This window comes from Mus musculus, chromosome X (genome assembly GCF_000001635.26).
Source record: "Mus musculus strain C57BL/6J chromosome X, GRCm38.p6 C57BL/6J".
Lineage (NCBI taxonomy): Eukaryota > Metazoa > Chordata > Mammalia > Rodentia > Muridae > Mus > Mus musculus.
The window spans coordinates 25,972,397-25,998,729 of record NC_000086.7 but is presented as its reverse complement, the minus strand read 5'-3'; the positions used below and the strand labels follow the sequence as shown (position 1 = coordinate 25,998,729).

At 38.7% G+C, this 26,333-nt stretch overlaps 1 long non-coding RNA gene across 1 annotated transcript; it reads left to right on the top strand.

Moving 5' to 3' along the window:
• Positions 1 to 6,350: 6,350 nt before the first annotated feature.
• Gm42169 lies at positions 6,351 to 7,929 on the top strand. Its single transcript, XR_880614.1, has 3 exons — positions 6,351 to 6,427; positions 6,616 to 6,739; positions 7,826 to 7,929. It is a non-coding gene; the product is annotated as a predicted gene, 42169 (long non-coding RNA).
• The last annotated feature ends 18,404 nt before the right edge of the window (positions 7,930 to 26,333 follow it).

The window sequence follows — 26,333 nt, the reverse complement described above, 5'->3', positions numbered from 1 at the left end:
CATTTGGAGCATAGAAGTTTAAAATTGAGATTTCATCTTGGTAGATTTTATCTTTTCTGAGTATGATTCCCACCACCTTGTCTTTTTTGATAACTTTGGGTTGGAAGTCAATATTATTCCATATTAGAATGGATACTCCATCTTGTTTCTTGGTACCATTTGCTTAGAAAATTATTTTCCAGCCTTTTACACTGAATTACTGTCTGTCTTTGTCCCTGAGGTGGGTTTACTGCAAGCAGCAAAATGTTGGGTCCTGTTTTTGTAGCCTGTTTTGGAACCCCCTCTATTGGTCTATGTCCTTTATTGGGGAAGTGAGTCCATTGATGCTAAGAGAAATTAAAGAAGAGTAATTGTTGCTTCCCGTTATTATTGTTGTTAAAGTTGCGATTTTGTTCTTGCGGCTGTCTTCTTTTAGGTTTGTTGAAGGATTACTTTCTTGCTTTTTCTAGGATGTAGTTTCCATCTTTGTGTTGGTGTTTTCCCATTATTATCCTTTGAAGGACTAGATTCGTGGAAAGATATTGTGTGAAATTGTTTTTGTCATGGAATACTTGGGTTAATCCCTCTATGGTGATTGATTGTTTTGCTGGGTACAGTAGCCTAGGCTAAAATTTGTGTTCTCTTTGTGTCTGTATAACATCTATCCATGATCTTCTGGCTCTCACAGTCTCTGGTGAGAAGTCTGGAGTAATTCTAATAGTTCTGCCTGTATATGTTACTTGAGCTTTTCCCCTTACTGCTTTTGATATTCTTTCTTTATTTAGTGCATTTGTTGTTCTGATTATTATGTGTCAGGAGGAATTTCTATTCTGGTCTAGTCTATTTGGTGTTTTGTATGCTTCTTGTATGGTCGTGGCCATCTCTTTCTTAAGGTATGGGAAGTTTTCTTATATATTTTTTGATGATATTTCCTGGACCTTTAAGTTGAAATTCTTCATTCTCATCTACACCTATGTGGTCTGTGAATTTTTTCATGGGCATTCCGAACTTCTGGGCTAATATCTACTCATCAGTTAGTGTATATCATGTGTTTTGTTATTGGGTTACCTCCCTCAAGATGTTATCCTCCAGATACATCCATTTGCCTAAGAATTTAATAAATTAATTTTTAATAGTTGAGTAGTACTCTATTGTATAAATATACCACATTTTCTTTATCCACTCCTGTGTTGAAGGACATCTGGGTTCTTTCCAGTTTCTGGCTATTATAAATAAGACAGCTATGAACATAGTGGAGCATGTGACCTTATTACAACTTGGAACATCTTCTGGGTTCATGCCTAGGAGTGGTATAGCTGGGTCCTTAGGTAGTACTGTGTCCAATTTTCTGAGGAACCACCAAAATGATTCCCAGAGTGGTTGTACCAGCTTGCAGCCCCACCAACAATGGAGGAGTATTCCTCTTTCTCCACATCCTTGCCAGCATCTGCTGTCACCTGAGTTTTTGATCTTAGCCATTCTGAATGGTTTGAGGTGGAATATCAGGGTTGTTTTGATTTCCATTTCCTTGATGACTAAGGATGTTGAACATTTCTTTAGGTGCTTCTCAGCCACTAGATATTCCCTAGGTGAGAATTCTTTGTTTAGCTCTGTACCCCATTTTTAATAGGGTCATTTTTTCTCTGGCATCTAACTTCTTGAGTTCTTTGTATGTATTGGATTTTAGGTTTCTAGTTGATGTAGGATTGTTAAAAATTTTTCCCATTCTGTTGGTTTCCATTTTGTCCTATTGACAGTGTCCTTTGCCTTACAGAAGCTTTGCAATTTTATGAGGTCCCATTTGTTAACTCTTGTTGTTCAGGAAATTGTCCCCTGTGCCCATGTGCCCAAGACTCTTCCCCACTTACTTTTCTATTAGTTTCAATATATCTGGTTTTATGAGGAGGTCCTTGATCCATTTGGAATTGAGCTTTGTACGAGGAGGCAAGAATGGATCAATTTGCACTTTTCTACAAGCTAACTTCTACTTGAAACAGCACCATCTGTTGAAAATGCTGACTTTTTTATACTGGATTATTGTTAGCTCCCTTGTCAAAGAACATGTGACCATATGTGTGTTGATTCATTTCTGGTTCTCAATCCCATTCCACTGATCTACATGCCTGTCTCTGTACCAATACCATGCAGGGTTTTTTTTGTTAGTTTATTTTTTTAATTACAATTGCTCTGTAATAAAACTTGAGGTCAGGGAATGTGGTTCCACCAGAAGTTCTTTTATTGTTGAGAATAGTTTTCGCTATCCTAGGTTTTTTGTTACTCTCAATGAATTTTCAAATTGTTGTTTCTTTTGAGATAAAGCAGTTGTCCTAAATCTTCCTATTGCTGGCAATCCTTTAATACTGTTCCTTATGTTGTGGTCAACCCAAACAAAAGTTCTTTTCGTGGTTTAAATGTACATGTTGAATATAATAATATATGTTATGTTGGTTTGGGTTTACCAATATAAGCTTTATTATATATTCGTGGAACCTGCTACCTTAAGATACATATCTTTATTAAAAATTAAATTTAGATAAATATTACTTCAATTGTTTTCCCATCAGTGCTTATTAGTGTAAGAGTAGTATTAATTATCCTTTGGTTTTCAAAGTACCTTAATGACATTTCATTTTTCATTACTGTCAAATGATTTCAATGGTGTTCATTTTCCTTGTATTTTTATCAGTTTCTCTCCTAGTACTCTGTTCCTCCATCTTTCTCATGCACTCACTCATTCCTCCTGTTTTCATCCGCACCTGACTCAAATCTACCTACAAAATTTGTTTCCCTTCCTAAGCAGATCCATAAGTTCCCCCTCCTAGAGCTCTTCATGTTTTGTTTAGGCTCGCTGTATCTGAGGATTGTAGTATTATTTTCCTTTAAAGAAAAACGAATGTTCAAATATAAATGAGTACATTCCATGTGTGTTTTCCTGTGTCTGGGTTACCTCATTCAGTATAATTTTTTTCTAGTTCCATCCATTTGTCTTCAAATTTAAGGATGGTATCTTTTTTTTTTTCCTCACAGAATAGTATTCCATTGTGTATATTCACCACTTTTTCTTTAGTTACTATTCAGTTGAGGGACATCTAGGTTGTTTACAATTTCTAGCCACTATGAGTATAGCTGCAATGAAGATGATTAAGGAAGTGTCCTTGTGGTAATATGGAGAGTATTCTGGGTGTATGCTCAAGATAGTTATATCTGGATCTTGAGACAAAATAATTTCCAATAGTCTGAGGAACCATTATGTTGATTTTCATAGTGGCTGTACTAGTTTGCTCTTCCATCAGCAATAGAGACATATTCCCCTTGTTCCAACTGATTGCCACCATCTGCTATTCCTTGGGGTTTGAACTTAGGCATTCTGATAGGTGTAAGATGGAATCACAAAGTAGTTCTAAATTGCATTTTCCTGGCGGCTATAGACATTGAGAATTTTAAGTGTTTCTTGGCCACTTGATATCCTCTTGAGAATTCTCATTTTAGATAAGGTAACCCATTTTTACTTGTATTATTAGGTTTCTTAATATCTGGTTCCTTGAGTTTCTTATATATTAGCTCTCAGTCAGATTTGGGCTTGATGAAAATATTTTCCCATTCTGTGGGTTACTGTTTTGCCACTCGGTGTTTTTCTCTGCCTTACAGAATCTTTTCTGCTTCACAGGGAACCATGACAGTTTCAGTATTTTATATGATGGATTACATTTCTGATTGTTGTATGTTGAACCACCTCTGCATCTTTGGGAGGAGATGTACCTTATCGTGGTGTGTGATATAATGTCTTTTTGTTTTGTGAGTATTTTATTATGAGTATATTTGCATTAATGTTCATGAGGGAAATTGTTCTGTGATATACTTTCTTTGTTAAATATTTGTGTGGTTTAGGTGTCAGGATAAATGTTGCCTCATAAAATGAACTTGGAAATATTCTGTCTGTTTATATTTTGTGAATGGATTCCAGTAGTATTGGCATTATCAGTCCTTTAGCAGTCTGATAAGAATTTGTATAATTTAATCTTTAATGCTGTTCATTTTGTTTACAAATGCCAGTACCCTTGAATTTATGGCATAGATGCTAAAAATTAAAAGATTACATTGGTGAAAAATTTTTTTGATGAATATGAAGTGTCTTTTTGTGTTTGCATCAATTAATTTTGGTTTGAAATCTCTCTCTCTCTCTCTCTCTCTCTCTCTCTCTCTCTCTCTCTCTCTCTCTCTCTCTCTCTCTCTCTCTGATACTAGAATGGATAAACCAAGTTGCTTCTTATGTCCATTTGCTTATACATGTTAGATCAGGATAGTGAGAGCTCACATCATGAACTGAAAGCAGAAAGCAGAGAGAATTCATTCGTGGTACTGAGATGATAATTGCCCTGATATTCAGCCTGCAATAATGTACTCCTTCCTAACCCCTATTCTAAACCTGCAAGCAACACTAACCATTTGGGACCAATTGTATAAATTCTAAAGTTTATGGGAAACATTTCTTACTTAAATCACAACACTATCTTCTTCTCTCAAGGTTCAGATATCACCATGGAGAAGATAGTTGAAAGATTGCAAGAACCAAAGGTAGTGAATGACTACAAAGAAAGTCTGTTTTCCAGAAACAATAAGGCATTTGTACACGTGAAATGATAGTGACTAAAATTATATGTAGAAGACAAATTCAACATCAAGCCAGACAAAGTCAAGCATCTAGGGGTGAGATCTTTAGAACATCCCACTGCTGGCTAAGGAATTTTAACCACTTTTTTATTTTTTTGGTCACTATTGGGAGATAGAATTTAGCTTTTTTTTGGGGGGGGGGGATATGAAGCATGCACCTAATGACAGCAGAACCTCAATATGGTGGGTTAAATGAGAAATGTCTCCTATAGGCTTAGGCATTTGAATACTTCATCCTACTTTGGTGCTGGTATTTGCGAAGGTGCAGTTATTTATGGTGATGCCTGAAGAAGTGTGTAACTGGAAGCAGGCGTTGAGAATACTTAACACTGCTGGATTTCCAATTTAGTCCCCTTCTTTGTGCTTGTTAAAGAAGAGGGCTCAGTGTTGCCTCCTCTTTCTATTCCTGACACTTGCTGACATACAATCCTACCATCATGAAGTCTTTTCTATCTGAAAGTTTATGGTCAAAATCTATTCCTTCTGTAAGGTGCCTTGGTCATGTTATTTTATCATAGCACCTGGATAGTAACTAATACTTGGGTTTAACAGAAAGAACACATAAAATATGTAGGAGACATTTACTCCTGCAGGGATATGGAAGGAATAGAAAGGATAAAACAGGGAGTGGAACCTAAACACCCTTGACCTAAGAATAAGAAAATTAAGTAACTTTAGTCAATAGATATTAGGCTTCTTATTAGATTCAAGGCTCACTACACAGGAGAGGAACCATGCTCATTAATGCAAAATTGATCATAAAGCAATAGCTCAGGGTGTGATAGGACATAGGGGAGAACCTACTGTTATTATTTTTACCTATATGTATACAGTATCAATAAATCCCCACATCAAAATGCATCATGCATATTTGGGTAATATTTAGCAGTAATATGAACCTAATTTTATTATTTGAAGCAAAACATATATAAATAGAAAATGTTATATAATTTGAAATAAAAGATACATAAACAATTGCATACATTGGTTTAATAAGTCAATTGAAACTGTAAAGTTCTAATTAAATTGTACATGCTCATTTACTTATAGCTTATTTGAGGTATAGGTTTTTATGAAGTTAGTAGTGAGATTTCTTATGACTTTTGCAGATATCCTTAGTTTATCTTACCTTCTTCCCTATTCCTTCTACATTAATCTTTCTCATTAGAACCTGACTCTCCAAAGTGTCTCCAGAAATTATGACAATCACAATTATTCATGCTGCCATCAGAAGCCATATTGAAACCCACATTTCATGTTGCTTCTGAAGATATTGTTAATGTCAAGGATCCCAGAAACCATCAGAATTTACAGTGAACTTCACAGTCAGTACTGTTCCCTCAGGTCATGTTGAGTTAAATGTTCTGAGATATGTTTTGTCGAGGTCACATATATACTGGCAACAGACAATGTATGGCCAAGATACTTTAGGCCTTTAGCAGCAATCATGTCAGTGATCCCTGCTGCATCATGGGACCAAATTAATATGACAGTCTTATACTGCATTAGAATAATTACTGATGTCAATTATGTATAATTCTGCCACATTCATGATAAGTGTTCTGCCATTTATAAACATTTTTATGTCCATTTTCATTCTTTCAGTAGACAAGAAGTTCCAGGCATGGTCATACCAGCGGGATGCTGTCACCAGTAACAAGATAGATTCTATTTTTAATATTTCTGATGGAGATCATGGTGATGACTATGATCTGTACTGCTTCTGGAGAAACTGCTGAATTCCATGGTCCATACTGATACCCAAGATCATTATGAGGTAAGTATTCTGAGCTAGCACTGGATAACAGATCAGTGGCTGAGATTCTACATATCATAAGGAATCCTGTTGATGTTCTTGATTTATCAATTTCACCCTCAATTTCAAGCAAACAATATATTTTGATGTTTGTGGTCCTACCTGTGAGAAGCAGCTATACTGATGTCAGTGATGTATTTTGTGAACAGAAATTGGGCAGGAATCCATTATATCTATTGCTGATGGAGATGCTGATGATGGCTATGATCTGTGTTGCTGCTTGAGAATCTGATAAATTCCAAAGTCCTTACTGATGCTTGAATTCATATTGAGGTAAATTTTCCTAGATGGCACTGAAGATCAGACTGATGTCTGAGATAATACCTGATACAGGAAATTCTCTTTATGTTTACTGATAAATGGATATAGCCCCAGATGTTTAAAATGAAATGTACTGTGATGTCTATGTTACTACCTGAAACCTGAAGCTATATTAATGTAAGAGCGGCATGATAGGAATGGCAATCATGAGGGAATGTATTCCTATTGATGATGGAGACCTAATTTATGGTGGTGATCTGTGTTGGTGCGATCTGGTGAATTTGACAGTCCATCCTGATTCTCAAGGTGATATTGAGGTAAGTATTCTGAGCTAGCACTTGCAATCCATTTGATGTTTGAGATCAAACATTCTACAGGAAAATTTGTTGAAGAATCTAATACATTCATGTTGGCCCATAGTTAACCATGTAATTTATAAGATCTATACTACTACCAAGAGAGCCAGAGATGTCAAAAAAAGAAAGAAAACAAAACAAAAACAAAAACAAAAACAAAAACAAAAACAAAAACAAAAACAAAACAAAACAAAACACAAAAAACAAAAAACAAGAAAAACTTTCCTGCCACTGGATGTGCATGGCCATAATATCTTTTGCACTCTTAATCGATATTAAACATAGTGTTGTATACCTGGCAACAGATACCATGGAACGATTTCATTGGCAACCACTTTGTCAGTGATCACTGTGCTACTGAGAGCCATGTTAATAACAGTAATCCAAAGTGCCTACAGAAACTATGTTCATGTCAATCATCATCCAGAAGCCCTGTTTAAACCCATAGTACATGATGATTCTGGGGAGATTGTTAATGTCAAGGATCCCTGAGGCCAGCAACTTCCACAGAGAATTTAACAATACAGTTTTCTCAGAATATTTTTATTTTTGGGGTCTGAGATGTTATTTTGAGTAACATATATAGTGGCAACTATCACCATTGTATATCCATTAGACTTCAGGTCCAGCAGGTATGATGTCAGTTATCCCTGCTCCCATGAGGGACCATAATAATATGAGTGTCTCTGAATATCAATGGAAATTTACTTACATCAATTATCCATGTTCCTGTCTATTTTAGATGAAGTGTACTCCCAGCCTAACCATTTTGATGTCATGATGCATCCTACCACTAGAGAAGAGGTTTCTCTACAAGGTCCTACTAGGTATCTGAAAATGTCTGAATGTGCATGATATTTCCTGGCAAAGACAAGATGGTATACCCAGATAAATGCTGCCATAGGCACCAAGGTCATGAGTGACCCTTGCTTTGAACTTTACTGCCACTTTGGACCTGATCCAAACTGCCAAGGGAAATATATTGGTGTCACTCATCAGTGACAATGGTCAATTTTGGAGAAGTTCCCGTGAGGTGCTGAGAAGAAGTTATATCCTTTTGTTTTAGAATAAAATGTTGCGTAGATATCTGTCAAATCCATTAGTTTCATAACTTCTGTTACTTTCTCTGTGTCCCTTTTTAGTTTCTGTTTCCATGATCTGTCCATTGATGAAAGTGGTGTGTTGAAGTCTCCCATTATTACAGTGTGATGTGCAATGTGTGCTTTGAGCTTTACTAAAGTGTCTTTAATGAATGTGGCTGCCCTTGCATTTGGAGCATAGATATTCAAAATTGAGAGTTCCTCTTGGAGGATTTTACCTTTGATGAGTATGAAGTGCCCCTCCTTGCCTTTTTTGATAACTTTGGGTTGGAAGTTGATTTTATTCGATACCGAAATGGCTACTCCAGTTTGTTTCTACAGGCCATTTGCTTGGGAAATTGTTTTCCAGCCTTTCACTCTGAGGTAGTGTCTGTCTTTTTCCCTGAGATAGGTTTCCTGCAAGCAGCAGAATGTTGGGTCCTCTTTGTGTAGCCAGTCTGTTAGTCTATGTCTTTTTATTGGGGAATTGAGTCCATTGATATTAAGAGATATTAAGGAAAAGTACTTGTTGCTTCCTTTTATTTTTGTTGTTAGAGTTGACATTCTGTTCTTGTGGCAGTCTTCTTTTTGGTTTGTTGAGGGATTAATTTCTTGCTTTTTCTAGGGTGTGATTTCTGTCTGTGTATTTTGTTGTTGTTGTTGTTGTGGTTTTCTGTTTTTATTCTTAGAAGGGCTGGATTCATGGAAAGAAAATGTGTGAATTTGGTTTTGTCGTGGAATAGTTTGGTTTCTCCATCTATGGCAATTGAGAGTTTGGCCGGGTATAGTAACCTGGGCTGGAATTTGTGTTCTCTTAGTGTCTGTATAACATCTGTCCAGGCTCTTCTGGCTTTCATAGTCTCTGGTGAAAAGTCTGGTGTAATTCTGATAGGCCTGACTTTATATGTTACTTGACCTTTCTCCCTTACTGCTTTTAATATTTTATCTTTATTTAGTGCATTTGTTGTTCTGATTATTATGTGTCGTGAGGAATTTCTTTTCTGGTCCAGTCTATTTGGAGTTATGTAGGCTTCTTGTATGATCATAGGTATCTCTTTCTTTAGGTTTGGGAAGTTTTCTTCTACTATTTTGTTGAAGATATTTGCTGGCCCTTTTAGTTGAAATTCTTCATTCTCATCAAATCCTATTATTCATAGGTTTGGTCTTCTCATTTTGTCCTGTATTTCCTGGATGTTTTGAGTTAGGATCCTTTTGCATTTTTTATTTTCTTTGATTGTTGTGCCGATGTTCTGTAAGGAATCTTCTGCACCTGAGATTCTCTCTTCCATCTCTTGTATTCTGTTGCTGATTCTCACATCTGTGGTTTCAGATTTCTTTCCTAGGATTTCTATCTCCAATGCTGCCTCACTTTGGGTTTTCTTTATTGTGTCTACCTCCCTTTTCAGGTCTAGTATGGTTTTGTTCATTTCTCTCACCTTTTTGGATGTGTTTTCCTGTTTTTCTATAAGGACTTCTTCCTGTTTGTTTGTGTTTTCCTGTTTTTCCTTAAAGACTTGTAACTCTTTAGCAATGCTCTCCTGTATTTCCTTAAGTTAGTTATTAAAGTCCTTCTTGATGTCCTCTAACATCATCATGAGATACTCTTTTAAATCTGGGTCTAGCTTTTTCGGTTGTGTTGGGGTGCCCAGGACTAGGTGGGGTGGGATTGCTGCTTTCTGATGATGGTGAGTGGTCTTGATTTCTGTTAGTAGGATTCTTACTTTTGCCTTTCGCCATCTGGTAACCTCTGAGGCTAGCTGTTTTAGTTGTCTCTGGTTAGAGTTTGTTCCTCAGGTGACTCTGTTAGCCTCTATTAGCAGACCTGGAAGGCTAGTTCTCTCCTTAGTTTCAGTGGTTAGAGTATTCTCTGCAGGCAAGCTCTTTTCTTGCAGGGAAGGTGCCCAGGTATGTGGTGTTCGAACCTGCCTCCTGACAGAAGTTGTGTACTACTCACCAAAGGTCTTAAGATTCCATGGAGGGTCCTGTGTGGACCTTGGGGGTCTCCAGATACTCTGCACACAAGGAACCCCAGTGCTGGTGTGGACCAGAAGGGGCTTGGGACCCTGATTTGCCGGCATTTCTGATTCCCTAATTAAGGCAGTCTCTGATCCCGCAGGATTAAATTGGAGCAGACGCTGTGTTCCACTCACCAGAGGTCTTAAGATCCCGTGGGGGATCCTGTGGGGGTCCTTGCGGGTGTCCGGAGACTCTGTGAGCAAGGTACCCTGGTGCTGGTATGGACTGGAAGGGAATTGTGACCCTGATCAGGCTGGTTTTTCTGCTTCCCTAATTAAGGCAGTCTCAGGTCCCGTGTGATTGGATTGGAGTACATGGTGTGTTGCACTCACCAGAGGTCTTAAGATCCCATGTGGGATCCTGTGGGGGTCCTTGCAGGTGTCCGGACACTCTGTGGGCAAGGAACCCCGGTGCTGGAGTGGACCAGCAAGGCCACCAGTAGCTTTCTTGAAACATATAACCTACATTGCTTCTGGAGGTATTGTTAATGCTAAGGGTCCCTGAGACCATCAGAATAAAGTGAAGTTCAAGTTCAATAGTGTTGCCTATTTTCATGTTGAATTACATATTCTGGCATATGTTATGTTGAAAACATATCAATTGTGGTACCAGACACCGGTATATGTTCATGTTACTTCAGGCCTCCAGCATTCATGCCATTAATACCTGATGCCATTTGGGACAATATTGATATGAGGGTGTCCAACAGTCAATGGAATTATTACAGATGTATGTTATACATTTATCTGCTCAATTTGTGCGAAGATTCTTACCATTGATAATAATTTTGATTTCACTATGCATCCTGCCTCTTGAATTACCTTGATGTCCGTGATTCTTCTTGGCAACAGACTTCACTTTGTATGCCAGATGCCTGTTGTCATAGGCATCCAGGTCAGGGGTGAATCTTACTCCCACTTTAGACTAATTTATGACATCAGAGACCTCAAAGCAAAGTGAATCTGGCTCCCACTTTAGAATAATTAATGACACCAGAGACCCCAAAGGCCATACAGTCATTAATCCATGTTGTTACTGGTAACCATCTTGAGCTTTATAGTCAGAGTTTGTAGCAGGAATGGTGTAGCAACAAGTGTTACCTTTGAAGAGGTCCATGACATCTGAGATGCCCCAATCATAAATGTCTATTGTGAACATCATTGTCAGTACTGCTGCCTAAGTTTATAATGACAAAAGAGCTGTGTACTGTTATTGAAGTTCCCTTTGATGTCAGTGATCACATCTGAATGCTGAAGCTATGCTGATATCATTGCTGTTTCATGTGATAAGCAAGCATAATGGAATCTATTACATGAAGATCCTATTACTAATGGAGACCCTGGTAATGGTTATGAGCAGTGTGGCTTCTGGAGAAACTGCTGAATGCCAAGGTAAATGCTGATACACAATGCCATATTGAGGTAAGTGTTGTTATCTGGCACTAAATAGAAATTTGATGTCTGAGATCCTACTCACTACAGGAAGTTCTGTTGATGTCCCTGATGCAGTCATGTAGCTCCTGATGTGAAACATGTATGGTATTTTCATTATTATGATTCTACCTGTAACAAAAAAAAAAAAACTGTGTTGATGCCAGTGATGTATGCTGTGACCAGCAATTTTGATGGAGTCCAAGTTTGATTTTATTCCTATTGCTAATGGAAACCCTAGTGGTGGCTATGATCTGTGCTACTGCTTGAAAATATAATGAACCTCAAGGTCCACAATAAAGCCCAAGTTTATTTTGAGGGAAGTATTCTTATCTGGTTCTGGAGATCAGATTAAAATCTGGAAACCTACCTGCAACAGGATCATCAGTTGGTATTTCTCATGTATGTGTGTAGCTCACAATATCTAACATGTGATAAATATTGATACTTGTGATCCTGCTGGAAACATGAAGCTATTTTGAAATCAGTGATGCCGCTATGTTCAGCAACCATGATGGGGTATTTTATTCCTGTTGCTAATTGAGACCCTGGTGATGGCTATGATCTGTGTTGTTTCTTGAGAACCTGATGAATTCAAAGGCCAATAGTGAAATGATAGGTTATATTGAGGTACGTGTTCTCAATAATGGAGATCAGATTGATATCTAAGATCCTAACAGCCACAACAAATTCTGATGATGTCACTGATACATGAATACATTGCATGATGTTGACTATGTAATGTGCAAGATCCTTACTGCCACCTGAAATAATGTGGATATCAGTGATTTATCCTGCAACTAAATAAGACAATTATGACAATGATTTATTCTGCCCTGTGAATTGAGGTTGATGTCATTGATATATAACTGTCTACACACCCCATGGGATTGCCCTAGGTCCATGCTACCATTTGCAACTTGGTTGCCAGTGATCCCTGCTGTCCCTGGTTACCATGTTAATATCACTATTACATAGTTCCTGTAGAAACTATGGTGATATCAATCATCCATTCTGCCTCAAGTAGCCATGTTTAAACACACAGTCCATGATGCTTCTTGGATTATTGTTAATGTCAATGATCCCTGAGGCTAGCAGAGTCTTATGTGAAGTTTTAGATAAATTCTGCTGCGTCACATCATGTTGAATTACATGTTCTGAGATATATTATGTGGAGGTCACATATAGTGTGGCAATGGACACTGTTGCTTATTACAAATACTTCAGGCGTCCAGCAGCCATGGCAGTGATACCTTCTGTCTTATGGGACCACATTAATATCATTGTCTCCTACTGCCAATGGAATCATTGTTGATGTCTGTTATCAATGCTTCTGTCAAATTTATGTCAAGTATCCTTCTACCTGTAAACATTTTGATATCATGATTCAAAGTGCCACTAGGGGAGTTTCTTTACATGGTCATATCTACCTTTGAAATTCTCTTGATATCCCTGGCAACTGATACCATGGTATATTTCAGATTCTTACTCACACAGGCAACCAGGCAGTGAGTGATCACTAATAACACTTTAGAACAAATTGGTATCAGTGATCCCAAATGCTAAGGAAACTGGCCAAGGAAATTGGGAAATTGATGTCACTCATCCATGCTACCAGTGGTAACCATGTTGAGATCCTCAGTCAGTGTCTTTGAAGATGTCGTGATGTCTGTGGTAACTCAACAAGAATAATGTGTTGTGAAGTTCATTGTCAGTACTGGTCCCTAAGGTCATAATGATATAAGTGCTGTGTGCTGCTACTGGACACATGTTTGATGCCAATGAACATATTTGCAACCTGAAGCTATGTTGAGGTCAGTGTTGTAATCTGCAACCAGAAATCATGATGAACTCAATTCTTATTGCTTATGGAAACCTTGGTGATGTCTACGATCTGTGTTTTTTCTAGAGAACACACTGAATTCCAAAATTCATACTGACACTTGATGTCATGTTGAGGTAAGTGTTTTTATGTAGCACTGGAGATCAGATTGATGCCTGAGATCCAACCTGCCACAGGTAATTTTGTTGATGTCCCTGATATTTTCATGTAGCACCTGCTATCATCCATGAAATGTACAATATTCTTACTACCACCAAAAGAGGTAGTGATGCCAGTGATCTATCTTGTTCCTGGAAAAGCGTTTTATGACCCTAATTTTTTTATGCCCTCTGAATCAATGCTGATGTCACTAATATATACCTGGCAACAGACCCCATGGTATTGTCTGAGAATATTGTTGGCAATGGCAAAATTATTGTCAGTGATCCTAGTTGACACTGGAACCATGTTGACTTCACTAATGCACAGGTGCCACAGAAATGTGGATGATGTGAATCATGCATCCTGTCTCTAGTAGCCATGTTGAAATCCATTGTCTGTGTTGCTCCTGAAGGGACTGTAAATGTGAAGAATCCCTGAGACCGTCAGAATCTTCATTGAAGTTCACTCAATAATGCTATCTTAGGTCATGTTGAGTTACATGTTCTGAGTTATGTTATGATGCTGTATATATATATATATATATATATATATATATATATATAGTTGCATCAGATACCACTGTATGTCCATGATACTTCAGGCCTCTAGCAGTAAATATGTCAGTGATCCCTGATGACTCTTCAGCCCAAATTCTGACTTTCATTAACTGCCAATGGAATTACTACTGATGACTGTTATCTATTCTGTATAAAATCTCAGAAGTGTCTTGCCATTCATAAGCAATTTGATGTAACGATGCACCTGGCAACTGGAAAAGAGATTTGTTTACATGAAACCCTCTGAAAGTATTTTTATGTCCCTTGTACTTACTGGCAATGGACACTATGTTATATAAGAGATCCCTGCTGCCATAGACAAACCGATTAGGCATGTTTTCTACTCCCACTTTGGACAATATTGATGATATCTGTGATCCTGACTACGAAGAAAAATATATTGACGTTACTAATTCATGCTGTCACTGGTAACTATTTTGACACCCATAGTCTGTGTGGTCATTGAAAAGCTACATGATGTCTATGATAAATCAACCATAAGAATCTGTTGTAAAGTCCATTGTAAGTATTGCTGCCTAAGTTCCTAATGAGGTAAGTACTGTTCGCTGTTACTGGAGACTAGTTTGATGCCTGTAATCCTAACTGAAACCTGAAAATACCTTGATGTGAGTGCTGCATGCTGTGACAAGCAATAATGATGGAATCCACTTTTTTCTATTGCTGATGAAATACCCGTTGATGGCCATAATCTCTCCTATTGTTTGAGAACCTGCTGACTTACAATGTTCATGTTGATGGTAGAGGTCATGTTGAGGTAAGTGTTCTGAGGTGACACAGTAGATCAGATTGATGTCTGAGATTCTATCTTCCATAAGAAATTCTGTTGATCTTCCTGCCTGTTATCAACCATGTAATATACATGGTTGTTACTGCCCCTGGAATTGCGCTGTCAAGATAAATAGTGCCACCTGATAAGAGGTGTATGATCATAATTTTTCTTCCATTTTAATATATGCTAATGCCATTGACATATAAATGGCAAGATTCCATTGTATGGCCTTCGTTACATGCTGTCATTGGCCACCTTGTCATTAGTGATCCATGATACCACTGAGAACTACATTAATGTCACTCATTCAAAGTGCCTACAGAAAATATGATGATATCCATTATGCTGCCTTCAGTGGCCTTGTTTAAACCCACAGTCCATGATGCTTCTGATGAGACTGTTAATGTCCAGGATCTCTGAGACCATCTGAACATAAGGTGAAAATTTAGGTCTTACTGTTTCTCCATGTCATGTTCACTTTCATATTCTGTTACACTGAGGACACATAGTGACAAAAGATACCATTTTTATATTCATGACATTTCAGGCCTCAAGCAGCTGTGATCACATTAATCTCTGCTAACTTATGGGGCAACATAAATATGAGTGTCTCCAACTGCCTATAGAATCTCTACTGATATCAGCTATCCAAATTTTTCTGCTGTTATTTATGAGAAGTATGCTTTCAGCTGCAACAATTTTTATGTCAAAGATCCATCCTGTCATCAGAGAAGAGGATTATGTACATAGTCATTCATGTCCTCTTAAATATTTTGATGGCCTTGATACTTCCTGACAACAAACGAGGTGCTATATACCAGTTCTAAGCTGCCACTGGCAACCAGTTCCTGAGGGATTGTTACTGCCTCTTTGGAACAGGTAATGACATCAGAGATCCCAACTTCCCAAATGCCAAGTTAAAAGTATTGACATTACTTATCGATAAAGCATCTGGTAAACATGTTGAGATTCATAGATAGTCTTGACTTTGAAGAGTCTGACTTTGAATTCTGTCCTGTCTATTATCATTTAGTCAAAGAGTCTATTGTAAAGTTCATGATCAATATTGCTGCCTAATGTCATAATGAGTTAAGTGCTGTGTGCTGCTACTGGAGATATTTTTGACACCTGGGATGGTACTTGAAACCTGAAACTTTGTTGATGTGGGTAATGAATGTTTTGACCAGCAATCATGATGGATTCCATTGTTTCTATTACTGCAATTGATGGAAACCCTGATCATAAGGATGATCTCTGCTGCTGTTTAAGGTAATTCCATATTTTATGGTCCATACTGACACTGGTTATCATATTGAGGTACAGGATCTGAGGTGCACTGGAGATCACATTGATATCTGAGATCCTATTGGCCACAGGAAATTCTTTTGATATCCCTGATGTATGCATGTAGCCCCTGCTCTGGACCATGCGTTCACTAATATATACATCTTTGGAAGACAAATCGATCTGTCTATACTCTTTGATACCACAAGCAACAATGTTGTCATTGATCCTTTCTCCCATTTAGGGCCACATTAATATGAATGATTCCATCTGTCATTGGAATCTATACTGATGTCAGTGATGCATGTTTCTCTCACCTATGGGAATGTCCTTTATGAGATATATATACTCTTAGCTGTGATAATTTTGAAGTCAATGCTCCATTCTGACACTATGGATGTGATTTCTGTTCATGGTTCTCCTTGCTCTCTGAAACAATCACGATGTTCTGATTCTTCCTGGCAATAGACGCCATGGTATATCCAAGAACTTTGATGCCAGAGGCAACCAGGATGTTAATGATACCTACTGACACTTTGGACCAGATTGTGATACCAATTGTCCTATTTGCTAAGATAAATATGTTGATTTTACTCTCCCATTGTACCATTTGTAACCACATGTGCTGACTCTGAAGATCTTGGTAATGTCTATGATCACTGTGGACAAAAGCATCAATTATGAAATGCATGGTCAGAACTTCTGCCCAAGATCCCAATGAGGTTAGTAGTGTGTTTTTTTATTGGAAACTTGTTTCAAGCCTCTGATGTGACTTATAACCTGAACCGATGTTGCTGTCACTGCTATATGCTGAACCCAGGAAACATGATGGTATCCATAGTTTCTATTCCTTGGAAGACCCTATTGATGTCAATGATCTGTTTTGCTGCATGAGAACAGACTGAATTCCAAGGTTCATATTGATGTACAAAGTTATATATTGAGGTGAATGTTCTGAGCTGGCATTGGGGATAAGCTTGATGTCTGAGAGCTTACCTGCTGCTGACAACTGTGCTGATATATCTGATACATGAATGTATTTTCTTTTTGTAGACCTTGTTTTGGGTTATATCCTTGCTGTTGCAAGAAGAGATTTGATGTAATTGATCTCTCCTGCCACCAGAGAAAAGATTTATGTCCATAATTGAATCTTTTCAATATCAGTGATACACTTGTCATCAGACACCATACTATATCTATAATTCTTACCCCTAATAGCAAACATCATAATAGAGATTTGTGCTGCCACTTTGGACCATGATGATATCAGTGATTCCCAACTACCTATAGTAAAATTATGATGATAGCCATCCATAGTGCTACATGTAACTCTGTTCATATCTATAGACTGTGCTGCCTATAAAGATCTTGCTAAAATTTATTATCCCTACTGCTAGAAGACTCTGTCTTGAAATTCTTGGTAAATACTGTTGCCTAAGTCATGTTTACTTAAGTGTACTGTGTTACAATCAGTTATGTTTTTCATGCCTGGTACCTGACTGCCTTCTGACATCAGTAATCACGACAGTGATTATTGTACCTCTCAAGATATTATGGGGCACAGGAATCTATGAAATGTCCATGATTTATGCATATAGCCCCTCCTGGTTTTTTTTTTAATAATTTATATGCTCTTTACTGAAACCAGAAGAACTGATCACAGTATCATTCATCCATCCTGGCAATGGAGAAGACGCTTATGTTAATACTATTCCCAGGTTCTGAATCTATGCTGATGTCAAAGATACACCTGGAAACAGTAACCATGTTTTTTCCCCCCAAGATATGTGCTACCACAGGCAACCTTGATTTCAGTGACCCCTTTTGCAAATCAGTACCATATTAATATCAATAATTCAAAGTGCTGTTAGAAAGTATTTTGATGTCCATAAACAATGATGGCACTAGCATCCATATTGAAATGTATCGTCTGTGATGCTTTTGATGGAATTGTTCATATCAAGGAGCCCTGTGGGAACCAGAGTCTATTCTGAACTTTAAGGTCAATACTGCTGCTTGAGGTCATCTTGTGAAGTGTTCTAAGATATGTTATATTGATTTCATTGTTATAATGTGGGAAAAGATACCATTGTTGTATGTCCAAAATCCTTGATACCAGGATCATCTAGGATCATCCAGGATGTCCATGTTCTCTGCTGCCACTTGGAACATTAATACAAGCTACTACAAATGCCAACAAAATATATACTGATATCATCAATCCACACTTCTGCCATCTGACACCATGTTAGGTATATGATGTGTACTGCCAGCTCTAACCAATTTGATGTCAAAGGTCTATCCTGCCACTAGAGTGGACATTACTGTCTATGGTCTTATATGTCCTCTGAAACTGTGTACATGCCAATGATACCTCCTGGCAACAAACAACATGGTTCATCTCAGATGATGGCTGCCATTAGCCACAAGAAGATTAGGGATACTTGCTGTCAGTTTGGACCCTATTGATTATATCATTGATCTCAGTTGCATAGGAAAATATCTTGATGTCACTTAATCCTGCTGCCTGTGGTAACCATGTTGATATCCCTAGTCAGTTTTTGCTCTCAAGAGCTTGGTGATGTCTGTGAGCCCTACTGCCAGAAGAATCTATCTTGAAGTTCATGGACAGTAATGCTACCTACTTCATGTGGAGTGTTCTGAGTTCCACTTCAGAGATGTGTGTGATCCTACTTACAACTGGAAGCTATAATGATATCAATAATACCTGCTTTTACCAGCAAAAAAGATGGTGTACATTGGTATTATTGAGATCCTACCTGCCACAAGTAACTATAGTGAATTCCTTGATGCATGTATGCAGCCCTCAATGCAGATCATATTAATTAAATACCCTTTTTGACACCACATTCGCAATTGATGTCAATGATCCATCCTGCCATTGGAGAAGAAATTTATTGGCATGATCTCTTCTTCCCTCTGAGTCTAAGATAATATCACTGATTTTTCTTGCAATAAACACCATGGAATCTATACTGATGTTGGACCTGGACTCTGCAACAAATGTGTGTGAGCCCCAGGTTCAGCCTGTGTATGCTCCTTTGTTGCTAGTTCAGCATTTGAGAGCCTCAGTGATCCAAGTTTTTTGATTGTGTTGGTATTCCTCTGGAGTTCTTATCCCCCTTGGGGCCCTCAATTTTCTGCCGAACTCTACCATAAGAGACCCAAGCTCCATTCAATATTTGGCTGTGGGTGTCTGTGTCTGTCTCAGTCAGCTGCTGAGTTGAGCCTCCTAGAGGTCAACATGCTTCCGTCTGCAGTCCTATCACTGTATCATTAATGCTGTCAGGGATTGGTTGTTGCACATGGGATGGGTCTCTAGTTTGGGCAGTTATTGCTTTGCCATTGCATTAATGTTTTTTCTATCCCTTGTCAATGTATTTCTCACAGACAGAATAAATTTTAGTTCCAAAGTTTGAAAATATGTTGGTGTGACGATACCTTCACTGGAGTTCCTACATAGACACAAGAGGTGGACCATTCAGATTCCATAGCACAATATTGTAAGTTATAGTTAAGATCATCCACTTTGATATTTAAGTACCTTCCTTTTCCCAGGTCTCAGTCTCATCCTCAACATGCCACACCCCTACACTCTATACCCCTGCAAGTTTCAGTTTTCCCTTCATTCTCACGGTCATCTAGAAATCTACCATGCCCCTACTCACACTGGATTCTGAACACTGCCATGTCATTACCCATTCTTTCTCTCACTCACTTAATTTTGCCCATCTGCTGCCCATGATTTCTTTTTAAGTGAGATTCAAGCATCCTCACTTTGTCCTTTCTTCTTGTTTAGCTTCCTTGGGTCTGTGGAGTACAGCAATTTTATCCTGTCTTTTAAGACTAATTTCAACTTATAAGTGACTACATGCCATACATGTTCTTTGGGGTCTGGGTTAACTAGCTCAGTATGATATTCTCCATTCCATCTATTTTCCTACAAAATCCATGATGTGTTTGTTTTTAATAGCTCTATAGTACTCCACTGTGTAGATGTGTCACATTTTCTTTATCCATTTGTCAGTTGAGGGACATCTAGGCTGTTTCCAGTTTCTGGCTATTATGAATAAAGATATGAGCATGGTTGAGCAAGTGTCCTTTTGGGGACAGTGGAGTATGTTTTGGGTATATGCACAGGAGTGGTATAGCTGGCTCTTGAATAGAACTTGAAAATAATATATACAGTTTTCTAAGAAACACCAAATTGATTTCAAATGTTTATGCAGAAGTTTGCAGTTCCACCAGCAATTGAGGTATGTTCCCCTTGATCCACATCCTCACTAACATGTATTACCAATTGAATTAGTGATGATAGTCAATATGACTATAGTATGATAGAATCTCAGAGATGGTTTGATTTGCATTTCCCTAATGACAAAGCATATTGAACATTTCTTTAAGTGCTTCTTGGCCATTTAAGATTCTTCTGCTGTGAATTATCTGTACCTAATTTTTCACCTAGGTTATTTAGTTTTTTGGAGGTTAACTTCTTGAGTTTTGGGTAAATTTTGGACATTAGTCCTCTATGGGATGTCCGTTAAGTGAAAATTTTTCATAATGTGTAGGTTGCTGATTTGTACTATGGGCTATGTCCTTTGGTTTACAGAAGCTTTCCAGTTTCATGAGGTCCCGTTTATCAGTTCTTGATCTTAGAGCCTGAAGTATTGGTGTTCTGTTCAGGAACTTGTTTCCTGTACCAATGTGTAGAACCTATTTCCCACTACCTCTTCTATGAGATTTAGTGTATCTGATTAATGTTGAGGTCTTTGGTCGATTTGTACTTATGTTTTGTGCATGATATATGTGGATCTATTTGCATTCTTCTACATGCAGACATCCAGTTAGACCAGCAGTATTTGTTGAAGATGCCTCCTTTTTCCATGTATTCTTTTATATTCTTTGTCAAAAATCAAATGTACATAGGTTTGTGGGGCCATCTCAGGATCGTCCATTCAATTTAATTGATCCACCAGTTTGTTCCTATAGTAATAGAATGCAGCTTTTAGTATTATTTCTCTGTATTATAAATCAAGGACAGGTATGGTGGTACCTCTGGAAGTTCTTTTATTGGTTAAGATTGTTTTAGCTATCGTGGGTTTTTTATCTGTATGAATCTTAGAATTGTTCTTTCACTGTCTGGAAAGAATTGTGTTAGAATTTTGATAGGGATTGCATTAAATCTATAAATTGCTTTTGGTCAGATGATCATTTTCAATATGTTAGTCCTACTGCCCCATGAGCATTGAAGATCTTTCCATTTCTGATATGTTCATCAGTTTCTTTCTTCAGAGAATTGAAGTTCTTCTCATTTAAGTTCTTATACATGCTTGATTAGAGTTACACAAAGATATTTTATATTGTTCATGTCTATTGTAAAGAGTTGTATTTTCCTAATTTATTTGTTGGCCCATTTATCATTTATCAAAGGAGGGCAGGCTATGTATTATTTTTGAAATAACTTTATATTCAGCTGTTTTGCTGGAGGTGTTTATCAGCTTGCTTATGTTTACTATAATATTATCTGCAAATAATGATACATTGACCTCTTCCTTTCTACTTTGTGTCTCTGTGAACTCCATCAGTTAACTTATTGCTCTGGGTAGAAAGTTTAATACTATATTAAATAAATAGTGAGTGAGTGGGGTGCATTCACTTGTCTCCAATTTAGTGGAACTGTTTTAAGTTTCTCTACATTTAATTTTATGTTGTCCATTGGCTTTCCATATACTGCTTTGATTATGTTTATGTATGTGCCTTATATCCCCGATCTCAAACTTTTGACATGAAGGGGTGGTGCATTTTGTTGAAGGCCTTTTCATCATATTATGAGATGATCATGTGAATATTTTCTTTCAATTTGTTGATATGGTGGATTATGTGGATTGGTTTTCAGATATTGAGCCATCCCCGCATCCCTGGGATGAAGCCTACTTGATCATCATGGATGATAGTCTTGATGTATTTCTGAATGGGGTCAAAGTCGCACTTAAAGAAATGTTCAAAGTTCTTATTTATATGGGACTGCAAATCAAAACAACCCTGTGATTCCACCCTAAACCAAACAGAATGCCTAAGAACAAGAGCTCATGTGACAGCACATGCTGGTGAGAATGTAGAACCCGACGAAAACTCTCCCTTATTGCTGGTGGGATTGCAGGTTGGTACAACCACTATGGGAAACAATCTGGCTATTCTTCAGAAAATTGGAAATAGTTCTACCTGAAGAACCAGTTCGACTAATTTGGGCATATATCCAAAATATGCCCCACCATTCCACAGGGCCATATGCTCCACTAGTTCATAGTAGCCTTACGTGTAATAGCTGGAAACAACTCAGATGTCCCTCAATAGAAGAGTAGAGACAGAAAATGTGGTTTCTTTACATAATGGAATATTATTCAGCTACTAAGAATGAGGAAATCATGAGTTTTTCAGGCAAATGGTTAGAAATGGAAATTATCATCATGAGTTAAGTATCTCAGACCTAAAAGGACATTCATAGTATATACTCACTAGTAAGTGGATATTAGCCAAAAAGTACAGAGTACCTATGATACAACCTACTGAACTTAAGAAATTTAACAACAGAAAGGCACAAGTGAGGATACTTCAGTAACATTTGAGAGTGAAGAAAATAATCATAAGAGTCAGGGGGAAGGAGCAACCTGGGTGTGAGTAGGGAGATGGAACAGAAATGGGAACAGGATCAGTTAGGTGGGACAGGAAAGAAGCCCAGAGTGGTAGAAGAATGAGTGGAAATATGCAGGTTTCAGGGTGGGGTTGAGGTACCATGGACCTCTAGAAAGTGCCATGGACCTTGGAGTTAAGACTCTCAGGACTTAGTGATATGCTCAACAGTGGGGAAAGGGAACTTAAAAAGCGTCCACCTCCAGTAGATAGACAGGGCTTCAGGTAGAGTGATGGGGTTACCAAAACACAGTTAAAATTTCTGACCCAGAATCGTTCCTGTGTAACAGTACAAAAATGGAGAAGAGATGAAGGGAAAGGTGGTCCAGTAAAGACCCAACTTGGAATTCCTCTCAAGGGCCGGATCAAAGAACTGACATTATTACTGATGCAATGGTGTGCTGACAGACAGGAGCATAGCATTGTTTGGCCTCCTAGAAGCCCAAAAAGCAGCTGAATGATTCAGTTGCAGATACTTATACCTAGAAATTGGACTGAAGTCGAGACCCCAATGGTGGAATTAGAGGAAGGATGAAAGAAGCTGGAGGAAAGAGTGACCCCATAGGAATACCAGTAGTATCAACTAATATGGATGCCTAGAAACTCCCAGACACTGAGCCACCAGCAAGGCAGCATGCCAGAGCTGGCTGGAGTACCCTGACACACATATAGCATAGGATTGCCTAGTCTTGCCTTACTGGGAGAATATGTGCCTAATCTTCAAGTGACTTGAAACCCCATGGAGTGTGAAGGTCCAGTATATGTGTGAGAGTATCTTCTTGGAAGAGGGGCAGGGGGGAGGAGGAATGTGATGAGGAACTGTGAAGGGGGAACCAGGAGCAGAAGCAAATGCTGGATTGCAATATATATATACCATTTCCAGGTTTTCCCTCTGTAAATACCCTATTCCAACCCCCTTTACCCTACTTCCATGAGGGTGCTCCCCCTCTGCCCTATCTACTCCTGCCTCACTGCACTAGCATTCCTCTACACTGGGACAGCAAACCTTCACAGGACCAAGGGCCTCTTCTCCCATTGATGCCAGATAAGGCCCCTTCAGCTTCTTGAGTACTTCCCCTTACTCCTCCACTGGCGTCCCTTTGCTCAGTCCAATGGTTGGCTGTGAGCATCCACATCTGTATTGGTCAGGATCTAGAAGACCCTCTCAGAAGACAGCTGTATCAGGCTCCTGTCAGCAAGCACTTCTTGGAATCAGCTATAGTGTCTGGGTTTTGTTGTCTGCATTTGGGATGGATCCCCAGGTAGGGTAGTCTCTGGATAACATTTCCTTCAGTCTTTGATCCACTCTTTTTTGCTATATTTCCTATAGAAAGGAGTAATTATGAATTAAAATTTTGGAACTGAGTGTGGGACCCATCCCTCAACCATGCCAACCTCTGGATATGGTCTTTACAGGTTCTCTCTCCCCTTTCGTGGTATATTTTGGCTAATGTAATCCTGTTGGAGTCCTGTGAGTTCCTTGCTTTTGGCATTGGGGACTTTCTGGTTGCTACACCCAGTTCCCTATCCCCTATTGCTATACACTGCTATTCAGGTTCCTGACCCACATTACATCTCCTCCATCTCCTCTGATATATGTTTCTTCCCTCTTTTTCACCTACCCCTCTTCTCTTACATCCCAGTCCCTTTCACCGTCTATTTCCCATGAGTATTTTGTTTCCCTTTCTATGTAGGGCTTAAGCATTCACACTGGTCTTACTTCTGCTTGAACTTCATTTGCTCCATGAGTTGTATCTTGGGTATTCTATGTTCTTTGACTAATATTCACTTATAAGTGAGTACATACCATATATGGTCTTTTGTGACTGAGTTACATCACTCAAGACAATAGTTTTTATTTCATTTTTTTTTCAATTTTTAATTAGATATTTTCTTCATTTACATTTCAAATGCTATCCCGAAAATCTCCTATACCCTCCCCTGTGCACTGCTCCCCAACCCACCCACTCCCACTTCTTGGCCCTGCATTCCCCTGTACTGGGGCATATAAAGTTTGCAAGACCAAGGGGCCTCTCTCTTCCCAATGATGGCTGACTAGGCCATCTTCTGCTACATATGTAGAAAGAGAAAGAAGATCTGAGGGAGCTGGTTAGTTAAATTTTTGTTCCACCTATAGGGTTGCAGACCCCTTTAGCTCCTTGGGTATATTCTCTAGCTCCACCATTGGTGCCCTGAGTTCTATCCAATAAATGACTATGTGCATCCACTTTTGTATTTGCTAGGCACTGGAATATCCTCACAAGCGACAGCTATATCAGGGTCCTTTCAGCAAAATCTTGCTGGCATGTACAATAGTATCTGTGTTTGGTTGCTGATTATAGGATGGATGCCTGGATGGGGTAGTCTCTAGATGGTCCATCCTTTCATCTTAGCTCCAAACTTTGTCTCTGTAACTCCTTCCACTTGTGTTTTGTTCCCTATTCTAAGGAGAAATGAAGTATCCACCCATTGGTCTTCCTGCTTCTTGATTTTCTTGTGCTTTGAAAATTGAACCTTGGCCTTCTGCTCCACTTGAGACCTGGGCTACCTTGCCAGCAGAGTCTCACCCAACACCCGCAAGGGCCCACACAGGATTCCCCACGGGATCCTAAGACCTCTGGTGAGTGGAACACAGCGCCTGCCCCAATCCAATCGCATGGAACCTGAGACTGTGGTACATAGGGAAGAAGGCTACCCGGGCCTGATCTGGGGCACAAGCCCCTTCCGCTCCACTCGAGCCCTGGGCTACCTTGCCAGCAGAGTCGCCTGACACCCGCAAGGGCCCACACAGGATTCCACACGGGATCCTAAGAACTCTAGTGAGTGGAACACAACTTCTCCCCGGAGTCTGGTTCGAACACCAGATATCTGGGTACCTTCCCTGCAAGAAGAGAGCTTGCCTGCAGATAATACTCTGCCCACTGAAACTAAGGAGAGTGCTACACTCCAGGTCTGCTTATAGAGGCTAACAGAGTCACCTGAAGAACAAGCTCTTAACAGTGATAACTAAAACAGCTAGCTTCAGAGATTACCAGATGGTGAAAGGCAAACATAAGAATCCTACTAACAGAAATCAAGACCACTCACCATCATCAGAACGCAGCACTCCCACCCCACCTAGTCCTGGGCACCCCAACACAACCGAAAATCTAGACACAGATTTAAAAACATTTCTCATAATGATGATAGAGGACTTCAAGAAGGACTTTCTTAAGTCACTTAAAGAATTACAGGAGAGCACTGCTAATGAGTTACAGGCCCTTAAAGAAAAGCAGGAAAACACAGCCAAACAGGTAGAAGTCATTAACGAAAAACAGGAAAACACATCCAAACAGGTAATGGAAATGAACAAAACCATACTAGAACTAAAAAGGGAAGTAGACACAATAAAGAAAACCC